This window comes from Haliotis rufescens, unplaced genomic scaffold (assembly GCF_023055435.1).
Source record: "Haliotis rufescens isolate VD_foot unplaced genomic scaffold, xgHalRufe1.0.p SCAF_8, whole genome shotgun sequence".
Classification (NCBI taxonomy): domain Eukaryota; kingdom Metazoa; phylum Mollusca; class Gastropoda; order Lepetellida; family Haliotidae; genus Haliotis; species Haliotis rufescens.
In genome coordinates, this window is record NW_025964372.1 from 49,325,627 (window position 1) to 49,339,617 (window position 13,991).

The 13,991-nt window shown below is 41.4% G+C and overlaps 1 protein-coding gene across 2 annotated transcripts in view; it reads right to left on the reverse strand.

The window, feature by feature from the left end:
* LOC124115137 (breast cancer anti-estrogen resistance protein 3 homolog) overlaps window positions 1-13,991 on the reverse strand; it is a 153,460-nt gene that overhangs the window by 139,043 nt on the left and 426 nt on the right. The window contains exon 1 of one of the 2 annotated variants that reach the window (XM_048389968.1): window positions 2,499-2,598. The exons of the other annotated variant lie outside the window; for it this stretch is intronic. The gene's annotated coding sequence lies outside the window, so the exon portion shown is untranslated. Of the gene's footprint in view, window positions 1-2,498; window positions 2,599-13,991 lie in introns of those variants that run through there. 2 annotated transcript variants of the gene reach the window in all.

A 13,991-nucleotide genomic window follows, 5' to 3' on the forward strand; every position in this document is an offset into this window, starting at 1 on the left:
TTTCACCAAAATAATATTCTAATAACAGACCCCTATTCCTAATTTTGAGAGCGCCCTGGGCGCTTATTACATCGAATACGGTAACAACTAGCGCAGGCCAACAGATCATAAACAGTGATCACAACACCCTGAATAGAGAGATGCTATCAGTGTTACAACTGATTGTAATGATAGCAGTATTGGACTGATTACCATCAGTGAACAATGCGGGTACTTGTTGTGAGGACCGTATCATGATTACAGATACAGGGTTGACTGGGCAATGGCTCAAGGGGAGATAAATGTCACCTGTTTAACCTAATGGGATGGGATGCATTCCAAGGATTTCTACAACAATGGCAAGGCGTGTATTAGGGATTAATGTATGTATGTCATGCAGATGACATGGACCAGCTTTCTCAACAGGTTAGGAATCTCTGGGAAAGGCATCAGGCAAATTAATGTAATGTTGTCATAATGTCCAAATTAATGTGCTGTGGTCACAAGAATCTGGGTTGATTTTAGGTAAATTTCTTAATAAATTGTTTTTAAGAATAAGAAGTTAAGAAAACATATAATTTCCAAGGTTAGAAACATTTACATTCAAGAGTAGTGATCACTAACTAGCGTTTGAAAATATTTGATATTTGGTATATTCTCTTCAAATTGTAGGCGTGACCTAAGGGCACTGGGAGTGCCATGTTGATTTTAATCATGCGAACAGCACGCTTGTATGTATGATGATAAACCTGGCATACTTATTCTACTGTTGAAAGCACACATAAAAAGTATTATGAGTGCCTTGAGGCACACTTGAAATAAAGTGCATTTCTATCAGTGATTTCAATCAAATTCTACATTTCAAATGACAAAAGAGAAATGTGTGTCAATTCTTTCAAACAAGAAAAACATTTCTGGCCTGAATATACAGAAACTGACAGGAGGGTAAATAGTGAAAAGGAGTACTGAAAAAGTAAAAGACAAACTGAGGCAAAGAAGAAAACATTAAGAAAACAAGAACAGAAATTGAAGGAAAATAACAAAATATATACCGTTCATGTGCATTAGCCAATACTCCTGGAATAACTATTAACATTGTTTTACAGGGATGACATTTCAAACAAAGCTACAAATATTGGAACATCATTAAAATGCCATTATTTATAATCAGGACATGTAATTTCGATTAAACATGTTAAAAGAAAACACAACTATATTTCACAATTCCCAGAGGATTATATTACACTGCTGTGAGGAGACGCTTGTAATTCTCAAGGACATGGGTTTAAATGCTGTTCTACTCGGGCTTCAATACAATGCTGTGAGTCTCATAAAGGATGTTCATGAATCCAAACAAGCAGCCATGTGAGGACTGTGAGACGAATGAGGAGACAGGTGGAGGAAGTAAGATGAGGAGACAAATTAATCGTTACCGCCCCTCCCTCTATAATCTGTGTGATCATGCACGAGTAGCGTCTTGAAAAGTTTAATTGTGTCGACTCGATGTGCAGTGCACGATGTCGACATGTTTGCTGAGATCTGTGCCATGTATTCCTGATTTCTTTACGACTACCAAAGCATGACAGCGTAGACCTCGGCCCCTCATGACCTCCGTTTCATGAAGCAACGCTTTACATTTGTATAAAGGAGAGTTTCATGCATTATATACATTGTGTCATGTCTGCTGCTTGTACACACAATGTTGAAAATATTAATAGCAACATGGACACTTAATATTTAGGGTCCATGATAGCAACTAAACAGGTTTAATATAAGTTTTGTTCAAGATTTGAATAAAATTTGCAACAAAGAAATTCATAAAATAAATATAATGCCTATTAAAATAATAATTTAGTAATATGTTTCTTATTAATTTGGCATTAAAAATATTAACATCATTAATGTTTGTATCAAAGAAATATAAGAAAAAATATTAACACCTATTGATATAGTAATTTTGTGAAATGTTTAGTGTGTATTTGGTAATGTGATCATTGGTACAATTGGTGACCTTACATGGATTAGAACATCATATAGATCTATGGCTTTCATTGTTGTGTTAACTGCACAAAATAAAGACGACTTGGAGGCAACAAATAAATGACGCTTCACAATTATAATACTAATTCCGTACCCTGATGTCATCCCACTCCTCACCCAGACAGCTCCCGAATCATGTCACTGTGCTCTAACGCTGTGCTTGTTCATATATCAATAAACTTTCAGATACGTCAGAGTCAGACCATCTAGAGTTTCAAAAGTTTTGTGTATGAAATTAGTTTTAATATCAATTGAAATATACATCAATGGTCATGGGTGGTAGCGTCTGTCTGTGTTGTGTTAGATCAGCTGTGCAATCACAGGTAAGTACATTGACACACCTGTACTGCAAGTCCGTGGCACGTTTTGTTGTCTTCCTGTTGCAAATTTTTGTGTCTCTTTCATATTCATGGTCGCGCTGTCATGAAACGGCAACAGTTTGAAATCATTTTCACGAAGCATATGACAAGTCTGCTTACCTTTAATCCACTGACTAGGTCAGATTCGTGGTTTGTTTTGATCGAAGTGGCGGCGGCACGCGCAATTTGTTTATGACCTCAACTGTCCCAATCGGTAAATCGTATGACCTTTAAGGGGTCAAGGTCGCTACAAGCACCTGTCGCATTTAGCCGAGTTTTATTTGCTTTACATAATCGGAATGTGAGAGGTTGTGTCGGCTTCCCATTGTTTGGAAACGGAACAATAACTCCATGTCCTTTAAGGTGTCCCTGTTCGACATTATTGAAAGAGCCATTTAAATGTCAAACAAAATAAAATGGATAAGGATAAAAAAAAAATGACGCATTTGTAAACGTATACATTTTTATAGTTTTACTTCTAATGAGGGAGGGGGGGGGGGCTGTTTTTGAGTGAATGCATACTGTTATTTAATTAATTAATTAATTAATTAATTAAAAAATAAATAAATAATAATAATAATGATAACAACAACAGTAATAATAATCATCATCATCATATCATCATCATCATCATCATCATGCTGTATTTATGTGAACGCGGATGCTGATATAGATACTACTACTACTACTACTACTACTACTACTACTACTACTACTACTATATCTACTGCTACTAGCTACTACTTAAAAAGCGAATATATACTCATGATTTGCATTTATTGAATGCTATTCTATTTCCATTCAATTCTCGTTATTTTGTCATGCATTAACAGTTGCTAAACGTTCACAATGTAAAATTGTCTTGCTTTGTTTCCCGACAGAGGTAGTATAAAGTGTGTAGGGGGATGGGCGTCTCGGGTAGTAGGTGTGTCAGGCATTTGGAAGATTTCAAATATGTGACATAAAAACGGTCATGCAGAAAGCCACTGCGTAGAACAGTTATTGATCAAATATCCATAACATCAAAATGCAACCGGAAAAGTTCATTCGGTGTATATCGATGGATGCATAACAATTGGTTTGAATTTTTACTTTCATTTACTCTCTTAAAGTTTGAGTTATGTGAAACAAACAGTACCTCTATTTCGGCTGAATATTTTCAAGGCGTGTAAACCTGGATTCACAATACGACCGTTCTACATGTAACTGCACACGTCACGTGAACAGAAACACCTATTTTTCGTACATACCAAACACACTGACACCGAAATTCGAATACGATGCGCTCCGATGCATTGGACATAGGTGACGCAACTGTGTTTATATACGTATCGCATTATGTAATTGATATTTAGTTCTGAGGCGAGGGGTTCCCAAGTGCCGTAAATCCTTAATAAATGCCCGGAAGGTCCCGAGACCCGACCTTTATTCAAGGCAGACGTAATCTTGCGTTTCTGCATGATATCGATAGCTTTTAATTGTCAACGAGTCTAGAAATACAGTAAACTACGGTTATAACGAACACGCTTATAACGAACTAACGGATATAACGAACTAACTTTTCAGTCCCGACTATATGCTGTAGCTATGATGTATATATGCTTATAACGAACAACGGTTATAACGAACTAAAATTAGTAAAAGACACCGTCTATAGATAAGATAAGATACTATTTATTGCAGAAACGTTCCATTACGGGACAGATGCAATTTTTAAAAAGACAAAACTCTATGATTCATACAGACATACATAATTTACACTCCTGTAGACACAAAAACCAATCAATATTACATATTTGATTATATTATAATACATAAAATGTCAACGGTTGATTAAGATGAAGGGGTATTTATTGTTTGAAATGATAACAAATGCAATTGATATTGATGGCTTCATTATTTGACAGGATGTAGTGAAATAATTTGTTTTCATGACTGTGGATATTTACAAATACATTTTGTGTGGATAATTTCCCAAAGAGTATATTTCTTTCTTGAGTGTGTTTGGTACAGTGAAGTAGGTATTGTACGTTGACCACGAGCACACATTTGTGGGTAGAATTAATTCCAACCTATACTTTGCGGTCGGGAAAACACAACCTCGAAAATATTGGTGTAGATGTCGATTACAAATACAGTAATTTTAGTTCGTTATAACCGTTGTTCGTTATAAGCATATATACATCATAGCTACAGCATATAGTCGGGACTAAAAAGTTAGTTCGTTATATCCGTTAGTTCGTTATAAGCGTGTTCGTTATAACCGTAGTTTACTGTATGACCTAATGGCGTATCTCCATTCAGTGAGTGAGTGAGTGAGTATGGTTTTATGCCGCTTTTAGCACTATTCCAGCAATATCACGGCGGGCTTCACACATTGTACCCATGTCGGGAATCGAACCCGGGTCTTCGGCGTGACGAGTTAACGCTTTAACCACTAGGCTACCCGACAGCCCATCTCCATTCAGACATTATAGACACTGTTAAACAGGTGTTTTACCCTCACACGGAGAGTACAAGGTTTATAGATATACACGCGGGTTGGTAACGACTGCGTCTCATTAATCACGAGGCGTTTAGAAGTGTACATGTTATAGATAGTCCATGCCGTTAGCTACCAAAGTGGTCAGGTGAAACGGGGTTTAACGTCGCGTTGAAAATTACTGCACTTATATAGTAGCTACGTGCATGCGCGCGTGCGTGTGTGATATCTATAATACTGAACAACAAAAGTTCCTGTGACATTGAATACGATTTAATGCAAAATTATGTTTTTTACCAAATCTGAAACAATTTCGGTTTGCAACAGATAAAATACTCCTGTAAGTGTTCAGATGGTTTAATTTGCCATACTGACTTCAGAAAATGCGTGATTTCATAAAAAAACCCATGAATATGCCAAAATGGCAATTTACAAATCAATAGTGTGTGTGTCCAGCTCTGGTAGCGATGCAAGCAACACATCTTCGTCTCATGGAATGGACCAGGCGTCGCGCAAAGTCCTGTGGGATATGTGTCCATATCTGCAGGAGCATGTTTCGAAGTTCCTGGAGTGTCTGTGGAACACGTGGTTGACGTCGAAGGCGCCGATTCATCTTATCCCACATGTGCTCGATTGGTGAGAGATCAGGGGAGCGAGCCGGCCAGGGGATGACATTAACTTTGTTTTGTTGAAGAGAATCCTCAACAAGTCGAGCAATATCAGGCCGGGCGTTGTCATGTTGAAAGGTAATGCCTGGGCCATGATGACGCAAAAACAGTAGAACAACAGGGCCGATGACCCCGTCGCGGTAGCGCTGTCCATTGAGATTTCCCTCTACCACTATCAAACGGGTCCTCTGCCTTGCTGTAATCCCACCCCATACCATAACGCTGCCGTCCCCGAACCGATCTTCTTCCATGACACAATGATTGACGTAACGTTCAGCTCGACGTCGGTACACTCGAATCCGTCCTTCGCTGTGGCTGAGGTGAAAACGAGACTCGTCAGTGAATAGAACTTGTTCCCACTGCTTGGCCATCCAGCGATGGTCTCTGACTGCATTCGTTGTTGGCTAGGTTGCCATAAACACCAAATGGTGTTTCTGTAGACGTTAAATTGTCTTGCAACATCACGTTGACTTGATCCTGCTTTAAGCATACCAATGGCTCGCAGACGCTCATTTTCGGACAGGCGTGGCATTTTGTAATGTTGAATAATTGCGTAATTTTGTTGTTTTTCTGAGTGATTGTTGTCAGCACGATGCTAAATAATTCATATGGAATCCCGTTAACGCACATGTTTTTATACCCATTCTTGGGTAGTGAAATGCATGGGGCTTGCATAAAAGTCAACTTTTGCATGGAATGCATGCTTTTCTGTAGCAGTTGCGTTTTTGTGACTTGATTCCATACATGTACTACAATATTGAAAACCAAACTTTACTTGTTTGAAAAATACACTAAAATATTGGTGTCACAGGAACTTTTGTTGTTGAGTATATTAACGCCTCTTTGTATGTCGTCTCTGCCGGGGTGTCCACGTGTATCTTACAGATCCGGTGACAAAATATCTGGTAACTCCCAAATCAGGTGCTGGTCTAAGATATTTTAGTTAGTCTTGGTTAATCTAGAAAGTTTTTAAAATGAAGAGATTCTCTTTGCTGCTTATGTTATTTTTGAAAAAAACCAACCGATTTAACGAGAATAATCGCAAAGTGTTTTCATTTCAGATACGCCAGTCCAAGTACAGGGGATCCGTTCCGCGAAGCAATACTAGCAGTCCGAATGTCACAAGTCTGTGTTAAAGTGAGTTACGCCAGTCTGTGAAACATGGCTTGACGTATAGCGTGCATATACCACACCTAATACGGTATTATCCGTCGTGTGGAGGCGAGGAGTGATAACTGGTGTCTCCCCTGACTTAAAGCAGTGCTTGTTACTTGTTCTTGTCATTTCCTGTAAAACGTGATGTTTCTACAACGACGACGACAACAGACACGACCTCAACAACTTCCTCACTTTACGCGTGTGCCGTTTTACTGTCGCTTGAGGCCATTGCAAGTTTGCACTTTTTTCATAAAAAAAAGTCAGGAAATTGTTCACAATCGTCCGTCAGCTCGTCCTTTCACCAAAACACCAGACCAAATAATTAAGTGGAACCTCGTTTATCCGGACGGTAGCGTTCCCACTAAAATCGTCCTGGTTGACACCTTTCTGGATTAACGGGGTTTATTCTAATGAGGTTTTACTATAACTGGTTAGATTAAATAAAACTGTTTTAACACCCATTGGAACAGGTATTCTGTTTCATCATGTTTTCTTTGTTGTTTAACGCCGCACTCAGCAATATTCCATCCATATGACGGTGGCATGTAAATAATCGAGTCTGGACCAGACAATCCAGTGATCGATATTGTGAGCAACGACCCACGCTGTCGGGGCACGATGACATGCTATCAACCAAGTCACCACCCTATCCATTTACTCGCCTCTTACGACGAGCATAGGTTGCTACATTCGAACCCGAAATCCCAAAAAAGGATTCAGTTATATCACGCCCCAGTCCACTGGGCCATCCGTGCCTCCTTTAACACAGACGTACCTGTGAAGATCCGGGTGGAGATAGGTCTTCAACAACCCATGCTTGCCGTAAGAGGCGACTATGCTTGTCGCAAGAGGCGACTAACGGATTGGGTGCTGTCTGACTTGGTTGATATATGTCATCGTATCCTAGTTGCGTAGATCGATGCTCATGATGTCAATCACTGGATTTTCTGGTCAAGAACCGCCGTGATATAGCTGGAATATTGCTGAGTGCGGCGTTAAACAACAAAAAAACAACCGAACCTTAACATAGTGAGTGATTGAGTGAGTTGGGTTTAACGCCGCTTTTAACAGTTTTCCAGTTATATCGCGGTTGTCAGCTTAATGTGGGAGGAAAGCCCGAAGTGATGCAGGTCTTAGACGTTTACCACTTCGATGAAACCAACGAGCACGGGTATGGTGCTGATAAACCTAGAAACATAATCAGGGCGAACCGGGATTCGAACCCACAATCATAGGTTTCTGGCGTGGCCAAGGGACGCAACTCTGCACTGCGAATCGCGGCGCCTTAGACGACTGGGCCACCCGTGCCCCCGAACGTTAACATAGAACAAGTCGAGTGCAATATCCTTCAAGCCCATGTGTTGATACACGTGGTTATTGCCACTGAAGTCTTTTCCGGGTAAAACAGTCCGGGTTGAAGGTGTTTCCTGAGTCTTTGTTCACCCTGCAAACAAGGTCATATTGCAGGATTCACCTGTCGCTCCACGTCACGATGACATTTATGTTTTGTAAATAACTGTCTGGTCTGATATTTTCTTTGAGTGTTTTGATTAACATTTCTTGTTGACTTAGTGCTCAAGGTATTGACATCAGACAGGGTTCAGAATACAGGCGTACATAAATACATTGAATAGGGTTTAAAATAACATAGTTTGCTTTTACACATGAATATAGGTGTTTGTGAAACCATTTCCCTTCAAATTACGTGAAAATACTGTACAAGATAGACCTTTGAAGATCCGGGGTAGAATAGGTGTTCACAACCCAGGCTTGCTGTAAAAGGCGACGATATTTGTCGTAAGAGGCGACTAACGGGATCGGGTGGTCAGGCTCGCTGACTTGTTTGATGCATGCCATCGTATCCCAGTTGCGTGGATCGATGCTCATGATGTCAATCACTGGTTTGTCTGGTCCAGTAATTAATTATTATTCGTATAATCATGAAACGGGATGAATTATTATAATCTTGGATATCTGTATATACACTATCAAAGAGATAGCTGTTGAGTTTTCATTGGGGAATTCTGAGGCAGGAACAGACGCGGTACATGAACAGACGCGGTACATGAACAGACGCGGTACAGGAACAGACACGGTACATGAACAGACGCGGTACATGAACAGACGCGGTACAGGAACAGACACGGTACATGAACAGACACGGTACATGAACAGACACGGTACATGAACAGACGCGGTACATGAACAGACGCGGTACATGAACAGACGCGGTACATGAACAGACACGGTACATGAACAGACACGGTACATGAACAGACGCGGTACATGAACAGACGCGGTACATGAACAGACACGGTACATGAACAGACGCGGTACATGAACAGACACGGTACATGAACAGACACGGTACATGAACAGACACGGTACATGAACAGACACGGTACATGAACAGACGCGGTACATGAACAGACGCGGTACATGAACAGACACGGTACATGAACAGACGCGGTACATGAACAGACGCGGTACATGAACAGACACGGTACATGAACAGACACGGTACGCGGTACATGAACAGACGCGGTACATGAACAGACGCGGTACATGAACAGACGCGGTACATGAACAGACGCGGTACATGAACAGACGCGGTACGCGGTACATGAACAGACGCGGTACATGAACAGACACGGTACATGAACAGACGCGGTACATGAACAGACGCGGTACATGAACAGACGCGGTACATGAACAGACACGGTACATGAACAGACGCGGTACATGAACAGACACGGTACATGAACAGACGCGGTACATGAACAGACACGGTACATGAACAGACACGGTACATGAACAGACGCGGTACATGAACAGACGCGGTACATGAACAGACGCGGTACATGAACAGACACGGTACATGAACAGACGCGGTACATGAACAGACGCGGTACATGAACAGACGCGGTACATGAACAGACACGGTACATGAACAGACGCGGTACATGAACAGACACGGTACATGAACAGACACGGTACATGAACAGACGCGGTACATGAACAGACACGGTACATGAACAGACGCGGTACATGAACAGACGCGGTACATGAACAGACGCGGTACATGAACAGACACGGTACATGAACAGACACGGTACATGAACAGACGCGGTACATGAACAGACACGGTACATGAACAGACGCGGTACATGAACAGACACGGTACATGAACAGACGCGGTACATGAACAGACGCGGTACATGAACAGACACGGTACATGAACAGACACGGTACATGAACAGACGCGGTACATGAACAGACACGGTACATGAACAGACACGGTACATGAACAGACGCGGTACATGAACAGACGCGGTACATGAACAGACACGGTACATGAACAGACGCAGACACGGTACATGAACAGACGCGGTACATGAACAGACACGGTACATGAACAGACGCGGTACATGAACAGACACGGTACATGAACAGACACGGTACATGAACAGACACGGTACATGAACAGACACGGTACATGAACAGACACGGTACATGAACAGACACGGTACATGAACAGACACGGTACATGAACAGACGCGGTACATGAACAGACGCGGTACATGAACAGACACGGTACATGAACAGACACGGTACATGAACAGACGCGGTACATGAACAGACGCGGCGCTCTGATCTGGCTCACTGTCAGCCATCTTATCCTGACGTCGCGGAGCGTTCTTCGCACTCTTGACCACTGGTTTCTTTGGTCCAGGCTCGACTCTCTGCAGCCCGCCGTTATACAGCTGGGCATTGCCCGCGACGGCGTAACACACTTGTGCAGTCAGTTATTTATGAGGTGAGGTGAAATTGGGTTTAAGGTCGCGTCCAAGATTATTGCACTTATATAGCGACGTGCATGCACGTGTGTGTCAGTGTGGCTGCTTGTACTAGTCCGGACTATAGTGCTAGCTCACTGAGATACCATGCCGCAGTTTAACATGAATACCCCACTCAGACACAGTATACTGACTCCGAGCCGACCAGTCCTTGTTTTAGCCCCTTAATGTCGAGCGCCAGACAGGGTAACAACAAGGACCATCTTTTAACGTCTTTTGGTATGACGCGGTCGGGGATCGAACCCCGGACCTTCCGCTCTCCGGGCGGACGCTCTACCACAAGACCACGGAGGCGGCCAGTTATTTATGAATTAATGCGTGAACGAATGAATAAATATATAATTACATTGATAGGAATAAATGAAATGCTGCTTCATTAGTATCAGCTTTGGTTTGTTGCACGTTATATGTGAGTTGTGTGTTGCACGTTATGTGTGAGATGTATGTTGTGTGTTATGTGTGAGATATATGTTGCGTGTTATGTGTGAGATATATATTGCACGTTATGTGTGAGATATATGTTGCACGTTATGTGTGAGATATATATTGCACGTTATGTATGAGATATATGTTGCGTGTTATGTGTGAGATATATATTGCACGTTATGTGTGAGATATATGTTGCGTGTTATGTGTGATATATATATTGCACGTTATGTGTGAGATATATGTTGCGTGTTATGTGTGAGATATATATTGCACGTTATGTGTGAGATATATGTTGCGTGTTATGTGTGATATATATTGCACGTTATGTGTGAGATATATGTTGCGTGTTATGTGTGAGATATATATTGCACGTTATGTGTGAGATATATGTTGCGTGTTATGTGTGAGATATATATTGCACGTTATGTGTGAGATATATGTTGCGTGTTATGTGTGAGATATATATTGCACGTTATGTGTGAGATATATGTTGCGTGTTATGTGTGAGATATATATTGCACATTATGTGTGAGATATATGTTACGTGTTATGTGTGAGATATATATTGCACATTATGTGAGGGATATATGTTGCGTGTTATGTGTGAGATATATATTGCACGTTATGTGTGAGATGTGTGTTTCGAGTTCTGTGAGGTGTGTGTGAGAGATCTAGTATCGCATTACACACAATTACATTTGAACTTTATTCTTTACCTTACCAGGTTGTAATTTCCCATGCAAATCTGTCTGTGAAGCTTCCTGCCACGTGACACCAGGATGTAACCAGTAGTTTCCCGCTGATGATGCATTAGGAGCCCACCAAATACATTTTGAATACTATTCCTTCATGCGCCTCAATCTGTATGATTATTCAAAATACGGACGCCACACATTGTGTGACCTCCATGCTTTAAGTTCATGTTTCAAACGAGACATTATTGTGGCTTCGACAGAAACACAATGGTCTAATACAGGCGACCCGCTTGTCTCGAACTCCGGAAAACTCGACGTAGTTAGTTGGTCTACATGACGTCGTTGTAAGTAGCTTTGATGTACTGTACATGTTAAGTACACGTGTGCTGTACTGTGTCGAATAAAACTAAAATTAGGATCGTTTCTGAAATATTTGCTGAATCCTTTGAAATAGGTCAAACACTAGTTTCTATTATGTAGTCGCAGTGGTAATACCCTAAGGATCTCAAAAATGTATTTGGAACTTGGAGAAACGTCCTGCGCACACTTCGGCCAGTTTAGTTGAATGCGCATTGACATTTTAAAAACTCTTCGTCCCATCTTCCTCTCTGGCTTTTCTTTGAGATTACTGCCCAGGATCTGCTCTATCCGCAGGTACCATACTGGATTTTTGACATTGGTCTTGAACTGTAAGGGGTTACCAAAAGGCTTCAAATTGCCATAAAATCATTACAGTAAACTGCGGTTATAACGAACACGCTTATAACGAACTGATGGATATAACGAACTTCCTTTTTTGGTCCCGTCTTTTTGCTGTAGTTATGCTGTATATATGCTTATAACGAACTACGGTTATAACGAACTAAAATTAGAAGTCCCTTTGAGTTCGTTATAACCGTAGTTTACTGTAGTTGGCTGGTTTTGATTTATTTGTAGTGATGCTGTCGAATGCACCTTTCCAAGTGATTTCCAAATAACAATTTTGGAAATCATGGTGTGGTTTCCAAAAGGGTCACATGACCAGCCCCTAATGCGTTATGGTCAGAAATTACGTTTGAACCCGATTTGGACGTGCAGAGGACATACTTAATAAAACCAGTGAGTGAGTGAATCTTATTTATCACACCTTTATCATTTGGCCAATCAAACGTTGGAACAACGAGACTTAACTGTATCTTTGCTGTTTAACGCCGTACTCAGACATATAAGTTATGTGACATGATAACCGAGTCTGGACCGGACAATCCAGTGATCGATATTGTGAGCAACGATCCGAGCCGTCGGAGTACGATGCTATCAACCAAGTCACTACGCCTGACTTCCCTATCCATATTTTAGTCGCCTGTTACGAAAAGCATAGGTTGTTGCATTCGAACCCGGAATCCCAAAAAGTTATATCACGCCCCGGTCCACTGGGCCACCCGTGCCTCCTTTAACATGGAACGAGACGATTGCAATATCATTTAAGCCAAATTGTTGATACACGTGGTTGTTGCCACAGAAGACTTTTCCGGGTAAAACTTTCCGGGTTGAAGGTGTTCCCTGAGTATGTTTTCACACCTTCGCCTAAGTCACCGATCCTTACTGCTCTATCCATATAGTCGCCTCTTCGGAACAGGTTCCTGGGGACATATACTATTGCCCGGGATCCCCGGGGGGCCTTGCGCCTGCTGCCTATGACGACAGGCACCTGTATGCTGTAAGTTAGTATGCGTACAACATATAGACTACGGTTATAACGAACTCAAAGGGATCACTAAGTTTAGTTCGTTATATCCGTCAGTTCGTTAAAAGCGTGTTCGTTATAAACGTAGTTGTGAACTATACCATGGAAACTTGCAGACTCGGTGGCGATTGATTTAGTGATGAATGCGACCACACATCTCAGCTATGTCAGGCAACCAATCAAATCTTGGCCAGGGTAACGAGTGGTTGATAGTGTCAGCAACGGTTCACATCGGGGCACAATGACAAACTATCCTCGTTAATCGGGTGTCGTGTCAAGCATGTGGTAACCATGACTAAATAACTCACTTCAAGCCTCTATGTATAGATCCATGGACTTCTCGTATCATTCAGTGAGCCTTGGCGCAAGACTACTATATGTATATCCGCACCCAAACTCGCAAGAAAAGGTTATTGAAAAAAAATATGTTTCCTAATGATGATAATAAAAATTATTATGCCTTGTGACAGAGTACAGAGCTATAGCGAAATGATTAGCAAACGCTGAACATTCAATATTATTCAGCGTGTCTGCAGAAACGAAAACACGCATTGACAAGGCGACACACACCTTCAGTGTATAGCGTTAATAGTGCACA